Raw genomic sequence first — 16,949 nt, 5'->3', positions numbered from 1 at the left:
CTTAGGCCCACAAGTCAGCCTCCCACTATGGTGGGTCCCAGCTAGCAGGGGGAGTATTCATTTTTTTGTGCGTAATAAGGAGGCAGTTCCTTGCGTGCGAAGATATAGCTGGTGGGTCCGATCTGTCAGCGGGAGTATTCATTCTTTTTGGTGTAATAAGGAGGTACTTGCTTGCGTGCAACCATGGACCATGTGGGTCCCAACTATCAGCCTCTCCATGTACATCCCTCTTCCGATGTTGTCGTTTGTTGACAACGTTGACCACGCCGTGCCGAGAACACCAGCGCGATGGACGACGGCGAGACCCAGGAAGGGAATGACCCGGAGGCGGCGAAGCCACAACAGTGTAGGGATGTGGGTGAGTAGAGGGATGGCCTGGCCAGCAGTGGGAGTAGTAGGGGCGGTGAGGCCAGCGCGGCAGCACAGCCGGCCACGGGAGGGGGGAGCGGGCGGTCCCGCCGGCGCTGGATTTGGCGGCTGGAGCAAGAAGATCAGAGATTGAAGAAACATGACGACCGTTGGATTGACATCCAACAGTTACGTCTGCTAGAATCGTTTGTTGACGTATATAATAGGTAAAAACATCTTGCATACACGTCAACTTAATAGGCCCACATGTCAGACCATTCCCTATTTTTTTTAATAATTTATATATAGCTCATTGCAACTTGTTATGCAATTTATCATAGTCCGTTTCTTTGTTGGCCAGGGCCAGGGCTAAGAATTTAAACAAATTTTTGCATATTTCTGTGGTTCCAAACTATTTTTAATACCGAAATGTCGAGCCAGATTTAAAGTACTTTGAAGATATATTTAAATTAGGTTAAAGCCCAGTGAAATTGGAATCTGAAAATGTGATTTTTTTAGAAATTATAAAGTAATTTCCAATTTTTCATATGTTTTTTATATTTACAGCCCATTTCATATTACTTTCAAGATTTGCAGGCGTCTTGAAAGAGTTGCAACCCATCAGGGCGTAGAAAAATAAGTAGGCCTGGATTGGGTATTCTTCAGAAAAAATAAACTGGGCTCATTTTTACAAAGAAAAAATGGCTGGGATGGTCATGTCGTGAACATAAAATATAAGCCTGGGCTAGACGGGCCACAGCCCAGTTGAAACCCTGCTCCGTCTCAACAATAAACAAAGAAAAAACTGCTCGAGTAGCTACGTCCCAGGTGTCAGCCGATCTTGTGCTGTTCTCTTGTCTATTGACTATATACGCCGACAATGTCGTGGGTCCCATATGTTAGGTAACCACTAGGAGGAAGCATTTTCTTTTTCCATACGCTAACAATGGAGTATATATAACAAAAAATGATCAACTTCCTTGCGTCCAGCCATGGACATGGTGGCCCCCTACTGTCATCCTCCCCACGTACAGTCCTCTGCCGATTCCTCTTGTTTGTTGACCATGTTGACAATGCGAGAGGGCGGCGCCACAGCGAGTGTCGGTGTCAAAACCGGCGGATCTCGGGTAGGGGGTCCCGAACTGTGCATCTAGGATCGATGGTTGCAGGAGACGGGGGACACGATGTTTACCCAGGTTCGGGCCCTCTCTATGGAGGTAATACTCTACTTCCTGCTTGATTGATCTTGATGAATATGAGTGTTACGAGAGTTGGTCTACCACGAGATCTAATGGCTAAACCCTAGAAGTCTAGCCTATATGACTATGGTAATGAGTATATGCTTTCCGGACTACACCCTCCGGTTTATATAGACACCGGGGGGATCTAGGGTTACATGGAGTCGGTTAGATAAGAAGGAATCTTCATAGTTGATAGCCAAGCTTGCCTTCCATGCCAAGGAGAGCCCAATCCAGACACGGGTAGAGTCTTCGGCCTTCATGTCTTTACAGCCCACCAGTCGGGCCCATGGATAACAGGCCGGACGCCCGAGGACCCCTTAGTCCAGGACTCCCTCAGTAGCCCCCGAACCAGTCTTCAATAACGAAGTGTTCGGCACACAAATTGTTTTCGGCATTGCAAGGAGGGTTCCTCCTCCGATGACCTCCAAGTAATGTATTCGGTCGTTGATCAATGTCACTCCCCTCGGCTTCTGCGTGTCAAATAACTTCGCCTTCCACGTGTCGAGCGAATGCGGAAAGTCAGGGTATTTTTGCAAATAGCACCCCGTCCAGGCAAGGAAGAGCGCCTATTTAAAGAGATTGGATCCTAGATCCATTCGGCACCCCGTAGAGAAAGATCCCCGGAGACTGCTAGGAGAAACCATTCCAACATGGCTAGCGTTCCCAGCTCCTCCTCCCATTCCGGCCCAGAGAAAGGCGAGTGGGAGAGGTGTTCTGTGTCCCACAGTCAATTAACGAAGCTGCAAACGCAGGGATTTCTTCCCCCTACAGATCTGGTTCCTGTTCGAGCGGGGCTGACCTCCTTTAATGGTGAGACTCAGGCAGAGGACTTCCCCAATCCATCCGGGGGGAGCGAGTGTGTTTCGTCCCCTATCTACTAAGAGTTGTCGGATTTCCAATCCATCCGTTCCTCCGAGGGTTGCTGGAATACTATGGCCTCCAGCTGCACAACTTCACCCCTGCCTCCATTCTGCACATTGCGGGTTATGTCGCTTTATGCGAATTATTCCTGGGCATTGAGGCCCACTTTGAGCTGTGGAGGAAGTTGTTCTGCCTTGTCCCGCGCAACCATGAGGGGTCAATATTTCAAGTGGGCGGAGCCGAAGTATGGCGCATCGCTGATACCGGATATCTGTCCAGCACACCAAGGAAGGCATCTAAAGAATGGCCTTCCGAATGGTTCTATATTGAGGACGTCGCGCTTCCCGACCCAGTTCGAAAGGGTCTCCCAGAATTTGCAAGTGTTCCGTTGAGGAAACGCCACAGCTGGCGTCCCCAAAGCCTTGAAGAAGAGGATAGTGCGGAGGTTCGTCGGCTCTTGGGCAAGATAAGGATGCTTGCCCAGTCTGGCTTTACAATAGTAGAGGTAATGGCGACCTCCATAGTGCGAGGGGTTCAGCCACTTCAATACAGAGGGCTCCCAATGTGGCACTATAATGGGGAGGATGATGCCTCCCGTTATGGTCGGAAAGGTCCGAACACCCCTGCCGCTCTAGCCAAGATACTAGCCGAGTTGTTTAAAGGGGAGGAAGAAGAATTTCTACGCATCAATTGCAGAGAGGGGTACTCCATGTACAACCCTCCCAGCTGGGTAAGTCCCAACCCCTTCGCTTTTATTCGCTCAGCTTTCTTGTCCATCTTTAACGAATCCCCAATCCGTCTTATTTTGAAACAACACTGGCGGAAGGTAACCGAGGGGCTTAATAGCCCTGCCCCACAGCCGGAGAGCCACAACCGGGAGCTTGATCCTGGGTTCAAAGAGGACCCGAATATATTCGTGGTACTCGCAGAAGGGGTGTTTTACCAGGCGAGCTATGACGGCACAGAAGTGGCCATCATCGTTGATTATCCTGGTCTTCTTCTAGCTTCCCACGTAAGTAATTAGGAGAAACCCTCCCCGAAAGAGTTTCCTCGCTCTGCCTCACCCACCGCACTATCTCATGCTTCAAAGGGGAGGCGTTCGGCACGTCATGCTACGAAGGGAAGACTCCAAGAAGAGCGGCTCCCGCACCGAACAAGGCCTCGAAAAGGAAGGTTGGCGAAGACAAGGCCAGCTCTTCATCGAAGAGGTATGGATTTGAAGGTATGCTTTAGCAGTCATACCCAACCGTGATTGTTATGTTGGTCCTGTATCAGGAAAAAGGTTCGCCGGACTATGTCCGAGGATTCGGCCGGTCGCATTCCCAACAACCGGGATTTAGATCCCACCGGAGAGGTGGGGGCCGCTATGGGGACAACGTCGGACTGTCCTTCGGCCGAGGGTTCGGAAGACATGTCCGTTACCAACTCGGAAGTAGAGAGCGCCATGAATCATCGGGCGCTGCAGGGCTGTCCTACGAGACCCCAAGTTCTCGGAAGAGGCATTTAATGCCTTCAGCTCGGCTGACGCATACATCCAAGCTGCTCGAGATGGGCTTAGAAAAGCCACAAAGCAACATTTGACAGATGTGCAGGTAAGTTTTTTCTTCGTCCGAAAAGGATAACCATATGCCTGTAGCCCCCGAGACTGAAAGCAGTTGGTACAACTGATTTAAGGATCGTTGTATAACCAGGTCCTTACAGAGAAGAATGCCCTGCTAGCCCAAGAGCTGGAGCAGTGTCGGGCGCAGCTAAATGCTGCTACCACCGAACTGGAAAACTTCAAGAAAGCGCCTTCTGGTAACATTCCCCTCCATCGAGGAACGGTAATTGTATACCAACTGTACTAATACTGTTACTGATTGCATAATAGGATCGCCCGATCAACTTGAAGAGAAGTTGTAGATCGCCCAAGAAGGGGGAAAAGAGGCGAAAAGGCTACACGCCACAGGCGAGCGTGTGTTGACCCGAGTCAGGGACGAGAAAAACAAGCTACAGGATTCCAACACCGCATTGGGCGAAGAATTGAAAGATGTGCGAGCCTAGCTAGCCGACTCCGTGAAGGAGAACAGGACGTTGCGGGGCAGTATATGCAGTATGTGCCTGAACTATTTTGAAAGTAGTTCGGAGATAAATGGAACTAATATAATTATGATTGCAGGTATGTTGACGGGCCGTCCCGACGAGGAGGTGTCCGAATCATCAAGTGATCTGCTGCAAAGGCTGTCGCAAGTGCACGAGCAGGCTCGGCTGGCGATGCGGAGTGTTGCCAAGGCCCTATGGCCATCCGCCTCCCCTCCAGGGAGTATGGAGGAGCTTGTAGAGCTGTTCAAGGGAGCACGGCGGCGTATCCGATTATGGAAGATATCGGCTTGCCGAGAAGGTGCGCGAGAAGCCTGGGCCATGGTGAAAACGTGATATACCAAGCTGGATCCTAATCACATGGCCCGGGTCGGACCGCTAGGGTCAAATGGGGAAGAAATTCCCGTTAGTTTAGTATATGACCAAGTAGAGGTGGCTGCCAAATATTCCCAACAGGATTGTAAGTTAGACCGCCTGTTGGACGGTATAGAGGAGGAAGTGTTTGAGTCCAAGTGACTATGTACTTTCCTCACCATGTGTAATTCTAGCTAAATTGTATAGCATTTGTCATGGCAGACCTTTTCGCTTCAACCTCCGGACCCGAGGGTGCGGAGTATTTCCGAATACCCTCGCGGCCGAATAGACCGGGGTATGCCTGGAAAACTAGGCATAGGGGTCATCGTTGCTTGAACAGACAAGTTGTATCCTACTAGTTATGTTATACTCCCTCTGTTCCAGAATATAAGGTGTATTGGTTTCCGTGCGAGTCAACCATTTGAAAGTTTGACCAAGATTATAGAATAAAATATCAACATCCATAATTTATAGTAGTTAAAATATGAAACTACTTTTCACGATGGATCAAATCATATAAATTTGGTATTTTGGATCTTGATATATTTTTCTAATAACTTGGTCAAACGTGCACATGTTTGACTTTTAATAAACAAATACACCTTATATAAAGGAACGGAGGGAGTATTACATTGAGATCGTAAGAAACATCTTCCAGAGAGAATAGTTCCGTTAAGGGTTCCTTTCTCTGGGTGTGCATGTATTAATGTACATGTCCGAATTGTGATGTAAAAATCATAGTGTATGTAACTTCTGGGGGTTCGCAATGGAGTAAATGTAAAAGCGTCTTTAATTCACCAACGGAATATTCCCTTAAGAATGCTAGCTTTCGGCTTCACCCAGTCTGAGGTACACATCCGGATGACCCGACAGTAACAATCGAAGAGGTGCTCCCTTTATGCCCTAGCCGAAATAACGGGAACATAGGGCATAAGCACAAGAGCCAGGCAACCCAGCTTGGCCAAAACTTAAGTCATATTGATGCATATAATGGCGAAGAAAAGGTACATATGGAAAAACTCATATGTGAGGAGCTTGATGCTTGAGGAATAATAGTAAAAAGCTTCTGTCCAAGAAGCCCCTAGGTATAATGGACATACATATTTAAAGATGTATGTGTCAGGGGTGTGTGGTCTAGCCGTACCAAATCTTTAAAGCAAGAAAGAAAAAGGTAATCAGAAAAGAGAGAAAAAATAATGGAAACTACAGGGGAGAAGGAGATGAACAAGGAGTTCGGCGTTAGGCATAGAATCTTCGGAGTCTGGCCGCGTTCCAGGGGTTCGGTTCGAGGCGATTGTCTGATGCATCACGAAGACGGTACGCTCCTCCGGTGAGAACTTCGTTAATTATGAAGGGACCCTCCCATTTGTACTTGAGTTTGTCCTTGTTCTTCTCCGGCAGGCATAGAATGTGTTCGCCAACGTTGTAAGTCTTGGCCCGTACTTCTCTGCTTTGATACCTTCGAGCCTGCTGTTGGTAAAATGCTGAATGGGCTTTTGCGACATCGCGCTCCTCCTCCAGGGCATCTAGGCTGTCCTGCCGATCAAGCTCGGCTTCTCTCTCTTCGTACATATGCACTCGAGGTGAGTCATGAATAATATCGCGGGGCAACACGGCCTCTGCGCCATACACCATGAAGAAAGGTGTGTACTCGGTAGTACGGTTGGGCGTGGTCTGCAGCCCCCAGAGTACGGAGTCGAGCTCCTCAACCCAGTACTTGTCTGATTCTTTCAAAGACCGCACTAGTCTGGGCTTGATGCCGCTCATAATAAGACCATTGGCTCATTCGACTTGACCGTTGGTTTGCGGGTGGTAGACGGAGGCGTAATCGAGTTTAATGCCCAGATTAGTACACAAGGTTTTTACCTCGTCGGCTGTGAAATTAGAGCCGTTGTCGGTGATGATGCTGTTTGGGACACCATACGGTGCACAACACCGGATATGAAGTCTATCACCGGGCCGGACTCAGCCGTTTTGACCGGTTTAGCCTCTATCCACTTAGTGAATTTGTCCACCATAACCAGCAGATATTTTTTCTAATGGCTTCCTCCTTTAAGGGGTCCAACCATATCCAGTCCCCAGACCACGAAAGGCCAAGTGATGGGGATACTCTATAAGGCAGTTGGGGGCATGTGGCTTTGGTTGGCGAAGAGTTGGCATCCAACGCAGCGTTGGACAAGGTCCTGCGCGTCCGCTCGGGATGTCGGCAAATAAAACCCTGTACGGAAGGCCATGCTAACAAGGGCCCGGGCTGCGGCGTGGTGTCCGCCTAGACCAGCATGAATTTCTGCTAAAAGCTGCCGCCCCTCTTCCTCGGTGATACATCTTTGAAGTACTCCGGTAGTACTTTTCTTGTAGAGCTCTCCGTCGTGAACCTTGTAGGCCTTCGAACGCCGGACAATGCGGCGAGCCTCATTCTGGTCTTCGGGAAGCTCCTTCCTATTAATGTAGGCCAAGAAGGGTTCGGTTCATGGGGCAATGAGTGCCATAATGAGATGGGCCGACGGTGTAATTTCGGCGGCTGAGCCCCCGATGATATCGGTACGTTCAGAATCTGGGGTTGTGTTCGGATCTGGACTGTTGTTGCCGCCCTCCCCTTGCCACACCACGGATGGCTTGAAAAGCCTTTCCAGGAAGGTGTTAGGTGGGACGGGGTCGCGCTTAGTGCCAATGCGAGCAAGGACGTCCGCCGCGTGGTTACTTTCTCGGGCGATGTGATGAAATTCAAGCCCCTCGAACCGGGCCGGCATTTTTAGAACGGCATTACGATAAGCTACCATCTTTGGATCTTTTGCATCAAAGTCTCCGTTTATTTGAGATATTGCGAGGTTTGAATCCCCGTGCACCTCTAGGCGTTGTATGCCCATGGATACGACCATCCGAAGACCGTGCAATAGGGCCTCGTATTCGGCTGCGTTGTTGGAGTCTGTGAATAGTATTTAGAGTACATACTGGACGACGTCTCCAGTGGGGGATGTTAACACGACTCCAGCTCCTAGCCCCACCAGCATTTTGGAGCCGTCAAAATACATAACCAGTTGGAATATGCGCCGTACTCTTTAGGGAGTTCGGCCTCTGTCCATTCGGCGACGAAGTCAGCCAGCACTTGGGATTTGATGGCTCGATGTGGCTTGTATGTTATGTCAAATGGAAGTAGCTCTATGGCCCATTTGGCGATCCGTCCCATGGCATCGCGGTTGTTTATTATGTCATTGAGTGGGACTTCAGACGCCACCATGATTGAACACTCCTAGAAGTAGTGCCGTAGCTTTCGGGATGCCATGAAGACCGCGTATGCTATTTTTTGATAATGGGGGTACCGAGATTTGCATGGTGCGAGGACAGTAGATACGTAGTATACTGGGTTTTGGAGTGGAAATTTGTGTCTGTCCTATTCTCGTTCGATGACGAGCACGGCGCTCACCACCTGATGTGTTGCCGATATGTATAGCAACATGGGTTCGCCAGCGTTTGGTGCGGCCAGGATTGGGTTGCTTGCTAGGAGGCCTTTTATTTCCTCCAATCCGGCCGTCGCCGCGTCTGTCCATTCGAAGTTATCGGCGCACCGCAAGAGGCGATGGAGTGGTAGTGCCTTTTCTCCTAATCTCGAGATAAAGCGACTTAACGCTGCTATGCAACCAGCTAGTTTTTGGACTTGTTTGAGGTCCGTTGGCGTAGCCAACTGTGACAGAGCTTGGATTTTGGCTGGATTTGCTTCGATTCCTCTAATGGAAACGATGAAGCCTAGCAGTTTTCCAGCAGGGACGCCGAAGACACACTTTTCTGGGTTGAGCTTAATGTCATACGCACGGAGGTTGTCAAATGTAAGACGTAAGTCGTCTATTAGTGTTTCGACGTGCCTAGTTTTGATGACGACATCATCGACGTAAGCTTCTACCGTCTTGCCGATCTGCTTCTCCAGGCATGTTTGAATCATGCGTTGGTATGTGGCGCCGGCGTTCTTGAGCACGAAGGGCATGGTGTCGGAGCAGAATGGCCCATATGGGGTGATAAATGCCGTTGCAGCTTGACCGGACTCCTTCATTTTGATTTGATGGTATCCAGAATATGCATCGAGGAAACACAGTGAGTCGTGTCCTGTGGTGGCGTCAATGATTTGATCAATGCGGGGGAGGGGGAAGGGATCCTTAGGGCAAGCCTTGTTGAGGTCTTTGAAATCGACACACAGGCGCCAGGATTTGTCCTTCTTTGGTACCATCACCAGGTTTGCCAGCCAGTCCGAATGTTTGATTTCTCTAATGAATCCAGCCTCGATAAGCTTGGCCAGCTCCTCCCCCATGGCTTGTCGCTTGGGTTCGGAAAAGCGCCGCAGTGTTTGCTTAAACAGTTTAAATCCCTTTAATATATTGAGGCTATGTTCGACCAGCTTGTGTGGGATCCCTGGCATATCTGAAGGGTGCGAGGCGAATATATCCCAGTTTTCGTGCAGGAATTCTCGTAGTGCGGCGTCAACTGTTGGGTTCAGTTGCGCTCCGATAGATGCTGTCTTCTTGGGGTCCGTTGGGTGGACCTGGAATTTGAATATTTCTTCTGCTGGTTTGAAGGAGGTAGATTTGGGGCGTTTGTCGAGGATCACATCGTTCCTGTCCACCGTGGAGCGTAGTGCGGTTAATTCTTTGGCCGCGAGGGCTTAGGATAGCGCCTCAAGGGCGAGGGATTCTGTTTTTGTTTTCAGCGCAGAGTGCTATGTCCGGATCACTAACGAGAGTGATTATACCGTTTGGTCCGGGCATTTTGAGCTTCATATACCCGTAATGAGGTATGGCTTGGAAGCGTGTAAAAGCGTCCCGCCCCAACAGGGCGTGGTATCCGCTGCTGAAAGGGGCCACTTGGAAAGTGATTTCTTCGGACCGACAATTCTCCAGCGTGCCGAATACCACGTCAAGTGTTTCTTTCCCGCGCATCGCGCCTCCCGACTAGGAATGATTCCTCGGAAGGTTGTGCTACTTTGCTTGATACGGCTCCTGTCTATTTCCATTTTGTGGAGTGTGTCCTCGTAAATGAGGTTTTGTCCACTGCCGCCGTCCATGAGGACCTTAGTAAGTCGAAACCCGTCCACGATGGGACTGAGTACTAATGCGGCTGGCACTCGGACTGTCCTGTACTTCGGCTCGTCACCGGCATTAAATGTTATAGCCGTGTCGTTCCAAGGGTTTATTGCAGCGATTTGGCAGACTTCGGCGAGGTCACGAAGTGCTCTTTTGCGCTTGTTGTTTGAAGCAAATGTCTCGAAGACCGTCAATACTCTTGTGTCGTTGTTTTCTAGAGCGTGCTGTTCTGGGGCGTCCTTGATAAGGATGTCCTCGCTGCTCTTGGCTACCTACTGGAGTATCCAACAAGCTCTAAGGCTGTGGGTTGCCACGGTATCTGGCGTCGTGTGTATTTTGCACGGGCCATCGAGCCATCCCTCCAGAACAGTGTCGTGCCGCGTAATGGGTTTGTGTTTCTTGACTGTTGGACTGGGCGTGCCACAGGGGTGCGCCCTCTATGCCTGTAGGAGGAGTTTAGTTGGGACCGACGGTTCCCAGCAAGCTGCCTGAGTTTTCCAGGCGCTTTCCATCGCGCTGTACTTCTGTACGATAGTTGCTAAGTCAACAAACTTTAGTATGCGGCGGCGATTGATGGCGTTGAGGATTCCTTCGTCCGCGCAATTATTGCGGAACGCTGATATCGCGTCCTCGTGGCGGCAATCTTTTACCCTGTCTTTGACAAGGAGGAATCTGGCCCAAAAGTGGTGAACCGTTTCCTGAGACTGCTGTTTTATGCTCATGAGGGTGTCTATGTCCGGGTGGGTGGGTGGAATTAAATCCGGACTCTGACCTGAATGATTATCCGAAGTGTGAAGACCTTCCAGGCTCAACAGTCTGGCTCCGGAATATCTTCTGATTGTTTAGGGCTGCTGTCCGATTCTATGTTCGGAGGGCTGGTCGCATCCTTTCGCTGGTGAGTATCCGGCTCTTCCTGATCGGTGATCCGAACATAGTCCTTCTTCGATATCGAAGAAGACTCGCCGTCCTGCTCCTCTACTACCGCTATGTGTTGGGTGACCGGTGGAGTTTTGATTTTTCCTTGATCGGTTTTAGGCCTGATCCGGTCGTAATCTGTGCGATTCCCAAAGCGGCGATGCGATCTAGGAGTTCGTTCAAGGACGAAAACTCTGCCAGATCCATCTGCTTGGAGTGTTGGGAGTTGATGCGAAGGGGGTTTTCGATGGCCCGAGAGGTCATCGTCGGCTCAACGGCCGAACTTGCGTTCATAGAAAAGCCGCCCAGCCGGAGGGTTGGGCCTGGGGCCAGAACTCCCCCGGAGGTGATGTTGTCTTTAAGGACGAGGCGAGCCATCGAGCCTTTCGTCGACGTCACAGTGGAACTCTCAATGAAAGCACCAATGTCGGTGTGAAAGCCGGCGGATCTCGGGTAGGGGGTCCCGAACTGTGCGTCTAGGATCGATGGTTGTAGGAGACGGGGGACACAATGTTTACTTAGGTTTGGGCCCTCTCTATGGAGGTAATACCCTACTTCCGGCTTGATTGATCTTGATGAATATGAGTGTTACAAGAGTTGATCTACCACGAGATCGTAATGGTTAAACCCTAGAAGTCTAGTATGTATGACTATGGTAATGAGTATATGCTTTCCGGACTACACCCTCCGGTTTATATAGACACCGGGGGATCTAGGGTTACATGGAGTCGGTTACATAAGAAGGAATCTTCATAGTTTATTGCTAAGCTTGCCTTCCACGCCAAGGAGAGCCCAATCCGGACACGGGTAGAGTCTTCGGCCTTCATGTCTTCACAGCCCACCAGTCCGGCCCATGGATAACAGGCCGGACGCCCGAGGACCCCTTAGTCCAAGACTCCCTCAGCGAGCGCACCAAAGCATGCGGAGGACGACGGCGAGGCCTCGGACGTCGGACTTAACAATTTAGGAGACGGTGGGGCACTTAACAACCATAGCTGAAAGCAGTATGAGTACTTATACAGGTTCAACCGTACAAAGCATGCCTCAAACAGTACTACTTTGCCTACAGTTAACCAAGGGTGAGGCTGCCAAGCCCCAGGACAAAGCCAAGGAGCCACCCCGCACATCCACAACCTTCTGAAAGCGGCCTCATCTCGCGATGTGGTCAGTAAACAGGATATTAGCTTTAGAGCCATGGAAAAGCAGGAACACAATCTTCTGTCCTATTCTCCAAGATGGATGGGCCTTCATTGTTTGAGACCACCCATGAATAAGTATCTTTTCACCTCCAAGGGGAATGGAGTAGGTCGACATAAACATCATGTTGTGACCAAGTGCAAGTCTAACCCGACCATGGTCAGGCATCTGTATAGGAACAATAGAACTGGACAATTTCTGTTTCAAGAAGATCACAGCTGTAAAACTGTGTATAAGCAAGAGTTTATGAACAACATATATAACAGAAAACAACTCGTACCATAAGTTTCTCGTCACAGTTGGACCTGTTCAACGAGTGCAGTTGTGGCATACATATCCCACGTGGCTTTCCACCACTGAAACGCCCCACAAGGACCTCAAGACGATCAATAAAGTGTAGGAACTTGTGGATGTCGTCTCAGTCAACTTCAGTGCCATCAGTAACAACGGAATTCTTATAGAATAACAAACGAGTAGCCTGCTTAACTCTAAAAAAACCTATACGTGCCACCAATTATAAGAAAATATTAGTTAGAAGTAGCATCTTCGTGAGAGATTCGTTGCTACCTCTAAAGTTAAGTTGTGATTAGTTAGACAGAATAGGTGGATTAAGAAATAATCGAGGCAACAAGCAAGAACCAGATACAAAACTAACATGGATGAACAATTGGAACGACATCGGTGAGACCCGGTTCTGCTATTTCCATCAACATTTGTGCGCCAACTTTCAGTCCGTAACACTTGAGAAAGTTTATCCAAGTTTGGCCACAAAAAAGCAGTGATCATCTTGGTTCTTGTAGCGATCCGACCTCAGACGGTCAAATCTCTATGTATAAGTGTCATCCTTGGATCGGTAATGCTGACACACACAATACTTGAAGGATTTATAACAGAGTTCAATCACACACTTATTACATCGAATGTCTCAAAAGATAACTTATTACAATAATATGGCTTAAGGCCAACTAAATAAGATAACAGCAGAAGCTTCGAAGGTAAATGAGTCCATCAACTCCAATGGCATAGCTGAGTGCACGACAACGACCTAGCGCACCTTACTCTTCGTCTGAAAAGTCTGCAACATAATACGTTGTAGCCCAAAACGGGTCAGCACATGGAATATACTGGCAAAATAACACTATAGAGCAATGAACAAGAACATCTACATCTATATGCATATATGGCTGGTGGAGGCTCGATGGTTATCATTTCGCGTAAAGCCAATTTTTTCCTACTTCAAAGGAATATATTTTATTTAACTACAAAGTTTGTTGAAAACATTCACAATTGAAACCCCATCTCAATCCCAGAATTAAATAATCAATAAGCCAACAAATTAATTAAGTAAAGTGAAGAGATCATCATAATAATTCAAACACCAGATACTCAAGATGTCCATAATCGGGGACACGGCTAACCATGATTAGTTTATAAACTCTGCAGAGGTTTGCGCACTTTTCCCCACAAGACTCGATGTCCTCCGTTGGATTTCTTGCACTACATGGTTTTGAGAAATGGATGACGGAGACACAGTCTTTCAGAAGCATTAACTCTTTCGATGGGTAAACCGTACCACCTACATCCCCTACATCTGCTAGTTTATCACTGAAAGAGGTCACACAACATACTCAACTATGCCAGAGCCCATAATGGCTTGGGGCTGCACACGGAAGTTTCTAGCATGAATAATCTTATGATCCCTTTGAGCCTGGGTGGCAAACCATAGGATGAACACACAGATTCCCCAGGATCTCCTTGGACAACACTGGATTCCCTAGGTGCCCACAAACAATCCACCCAGATGTGTATCATAGTAGCCACCTTAAATAATCCCTTAGTTAACAATAATCTCTCACATCTGTCATGAATCACTCAAACAAAACCACGTCTACGAGCATAGCATATAAGTATAAGCATAACGTAGAAGTAACTCCCCAGGGTTTGAAATAAAAGACAATAGGTTCTACCTCATCATCTACTTCCCAAAACCCACATGTTAACAAATCCTAACCATGCAATGTTTGACGGTTGAAACTAATGCATAAAAACTGGGTAATAAAGGGATATGATCAAAGTGTTACTTGCCTTGCTGACGATCTGAAACCCTAGTGACTCGTAGTAGCACGCTTCGCACTCCGGAAATTCTATCGCAAACAAACAATAGCATACATAGGCACTCAAGCATAGGATGCAAGGGTAAAACTCATATGAGAAGATCCAAATCGAAAGCACAAGTGAATAGCTTCGATTCACAAAAAGAATCGATCAAAACGGAGCAACGAAACTCAAACTACGATCAAAAGAAGTTCAAATTCAAATCTTCTTGAAACCCAATTTTAAATTGTCAAACTCATGTGCAAGTTGACTATCTAGAAAGAGGGGTCTGAGACGAAGATTTTGGCGTTGGTTTCACTGCATTTGGATAAACGAGCAAAAAGTTGCGAGGGTTTGAAGATCAGGGGCTAATCTGTGGTAAAAATAATCGCGGATAGGTCCCTGGCCAAAAAAAACACTAACGAACGAACGTTCGCTATCAGGGACAAACGGGCGAATACGTTCGCTAACAGTGACGTTCGAGTGAACGTTCGCTAATTAGCGGACTCGAAAAAAACGATCTAAACCGAAAACCAAAAATAACCGTAAACGTAAATAAAACCGAACGGTTTTATACCGTTTAGCCGGGGTTGACCGACAGCAAGATCCAGCGGCGGCGGCGGCGGGACTCCGACGTGGTGGAGCGGCGTGCGGCGGCGCTGTGGAGCGGCGGCGGCGACGCGAGGCGGCGGCGGCGGCGGCTCGGGGTGAGGGAGGAGGCGGCGGGGCGGCGACTTTTAAAGGGGCCAGGGGGTGGCAGCATGCGCGAGGGGGCGCGGAGGGGAGGCCCACCCGGACTCCGGCGAGAGTCCGGCTCCCGCACACGAGCAAGGCGGCGGCGGCTCGGATGGGCCGGCTGGGTTTCGGCCCAGTCGGTCCGGAAACATTTTTTTTAAATAAAATTTCTCACGAATAAAAATCATAATAAAAAATAAAAAATTCTATAAATGCCAAAAACAATTTTCACTGTCCAATAAAATATTTAGAACAAAGTGAACATTTTTCTGGCCTAAAATGCAATTTTTTTAAAATGCATATTTTTCTCTAATTCGAATAAAATAGCAAAGAAAATCCAAATAAAAATATATATTTGATTTTAAAATTTCTCCCCCAATATTCCTCTCTTTTGAAGAAGTCATATTATCTTCTCTCATTTATTTTTAATATTGAAAATAATCGGAGAGAAAAATATTAAAACCAATATGATCCTCTTTTCAAATTTGAGAAAATTCAAATATGAAATAAATGAAATCCCCAACTCTCTCCTTGGGTCCTTGAGTTGCTTAGGATTTCTAGGATCACAACCAAAATGCAAATAAAATATGATATGCATATGATGACCTATGTATAACATCCAAATTGAAAATTGGGATGTTACAAACCTACCCCCCTTAAGATGAATCTTGCCCTCGAGATTTGGGTTGGCTAGAAAATAGGTGCGGGTGGTCTTTCTGTAGATCTTCTTCTTGTTCCCAGGTGGCTTCATCCTCGGTATGGTGGCTCCACTAAACTTTGCAAAACTTGATAACCTTCTGCGCGTAATTCGGTTGGCAAACTCGAGAATCTTGACAGGTTTCTCCTCGTAGGTTAGGTCACTATCCAACTGAATTGCTTCCAGGGGCACTGTATGTCTCAGAGGAATATCGGCCATCTCTGCATGGCACTTCTTCAATTGGGAAACGTGAAACACATCATGAACTCCTGACAAACCTTCGGGTAACTCCATCTTGTAGGCCGCCTCTCCCATACGCTCCAAAACTCGGTATGGTCCTACAAATCTCGGGGCTAACTTTCCTTTACTCTAAATTGGTTAACTCCTCGCAGTGGTGACACACGAAGATATGCTCTGTCTCCGATTTCGTAGACTACCTCCTTGCGTTTAGTCTCTGCATAACTCTTCTGCCTAGACTGAGCTACCTTTAGTCTATCTCTGATCAACTTGACCTTCTCTTCAGACTCCTTAATTAGATCCGGTCCAAACAACTGGCGGTCTCCGACTTCATCCCACATTAACGGTGTCCTGCACCTCCTTCCATACAAAGCTTCGAAAGGTGCCATCTTCAAACTAGCCTGATAACTGTTGTTTTATGAGAACTCTGCGTAAGGCAAATTATCATCCCAACTGGATCCATAATCTAGCGCACAAGCTCTCAACATGTCCTCCAGAATCTGATTGACTCTCTCGGTCTGTCCATCTGTCTGTGGATGAAAAGTTGTACTGAACTCTAGCCTGGTACCTAAAGTCTGGTCCAAATGATTCCAAAACTTCGAAGTAAACTATGTTCCTCTATCTGATATGATGGTCCTCGGAACTCCATGCAGACATACGATCCTGGTCATATATATCTTGGCCAACTTCGCACTTGTATAGGTGGTTTTCACTGGGATAAAGTGAGCCACTTTGATCAAGCGATCAACTACTAACCAGATAGAATCATATCCCAAATGTGTCCTGGGTAATCCGGTAATGAAATCCATGCCATGTTTATCCCACTTCCATTCGGGTATTGGCATAGGCTATAATAATCCTGCAGGCTTCTGATGTTCTGCCTTCACTCTCTGACATACATCACATACGGCTACATACTCAGCAATATCCTTCTTCATACCTGTCCACCAAAAACGCTCCTTCAAATCCAAATACATCTTGGTGTTTCTGGGGTGTATTGAGTATGCCGGGTCATGGGCCTCCTGAAGTATTAACTTCCTGATCTCTGCAATATTGGGTACATATACAGGGTCCTCAAACCATAAAGTTTTGTGCTCATCCTCACGAAAACCCTTGGCTTTT

This window comes from Aegilops tauschii, chromosome 5 (assembly GCF_002575655.3).
Source record: "Aegilops tauschii subsp. strangulata cultivar AL8/78 chromosome 5, Aet v6.0, whole genome shotgun sequence".
NCBI lineage: Eukaryota > Viridiplantae > Streptophyta > Magnoliopsida > Poales > Poaceae > Aegilops > Aegilops tauschii.
Note: the sequence above shows the minus strand (reverse complement) of the source record.